Source organism: Colobus angolensis, unplaced genomic scaffold, assembly GCF_000951035.1.
Source record: "Colobus angolensis palliatus isolate OR3802 unplaced genomic scaffold, Cang.pa_1.0 Scaffold139, whole genome shotgun sequence".
Lineage (NCBI taxonomy): Eukaryota > Metazoa > Chordata > Mammalia > Primates > Cercopithecidae > Colobus > Colobus angolensis.
Window position 1 is genome coordinate 3,135,028 of NW_012114477.1, and position 1,424 is coordinate 3,136,451.

The following is a 1,424-nucleotide window of genomic DNA, read 5'->3' on the forward strand; positions in this document are numbered from 1 at the left end:
AAATGCAAACTAAAGCCACCATCGGATATCTCCTCCCACCAGTTAGAATGGCCAGTATCAAAAAGCCAAAAGAGAAGTGTGGACCAGGATGTGAGAAAACGGAACCCTTATGCGTTGTTGGTGGGAATGTAAATTAGCGCAGCCATTATGGAGAACAGAATGGAGGTTCCTCAGAAAACCAAAAATAGAATTGCCATATGATCCAGCAATCTCACTGCTGGATGTCTATCCAAAGGAATTGAAGTCAGTATGCTGGCGAGATGCCTGCACCCCCGTGTTCATCGCAGCACTATTCACAATAGCCAAGACATGGAATCAATCTACAGTCCATTCACCTGTCCACCAACAGATGAATGGATTTTTAAAATGTGGTGTATATATACACAATGGCTAAAAAAGGAGGTTATTGGGAAGCCGAGGTGGGCAGGTCACCTGAGGTCAGGAGCTCAAGACCAGCCTGCCCAGTCTAACAAAGCCCTGTCTCTACTAAAAATGCAAAAATCAGTCAGGCGTGGTGGCAAGTCCCTGTAATCCCAGCTACACAGGAGGCTGAGGCAGGAGACTCGCTTGAAGCCAGGTGGTGGAGGTTGCAGTGAGCTGGGATCAAGCACTCCACTCTATAATACAGCAAGACCCACTCTCAAAAAAGAAAACAAGAGAAGGCTCACATTGTGTATTATCTTATTTTCACATCATTTTTCCAGGTATCAACTCCTCAAACCCTCATGACAGCCTTCCTACTTTAAAAGGCAAGGAAACCGAGGCTCACTGGGGCAAAGCAGCTCACTGAAGATCACCTTACCTGTAAACACAGGATCCAGGATTCACACCCAGGTGTGTGCAACCCCCAAAGTCTTGTATTCTTCTGTCGTGTATCACCTACTCACAGGTGTGAGCACCTAGGGAATAGGCTGCGAGGAACAACATGGACAGCGCCTACTGTGTGGTCTTGGACAAGCCCCTTCCCTCTCTGGGCAAAGAGGTTGCTGGCTTGGGATCCACAGCCCCGGACCCTGTGTTCAGTCCTGTAGGCTGTGCAGTGTTCTGGGTGATGGGTGTTCCATGCCTACCGCTCACTTCTGACCAAACAGCATCAATAATTTAAGCTCTCTTTCTTTTATAACCTGGGAAAATTGGTCCCCTGGGAAGACATGAAAAATAATTTCATGCTCTGTTATCTCCCCTCTCAAGATCACCCCTGACAAATTGTCTCTTTATTGTCTATTGCTCTAGCATCAGCTCACATTTGGGCTCCCATTTTTTATGGTTGCCAGCCTTAGTCCTGGCTCTGACTGAGATGGCTCCTAAAAAGATTACCACCAAATTTCAATTTCCTTCCTTCCTTCCTTCCTTCCTTCCTTCCTTCCTTCCTTCCTTCCTTCCTTTCTTCTTTCCTTCCTTCCTTCCTTCCTTCTTTCCTTCCT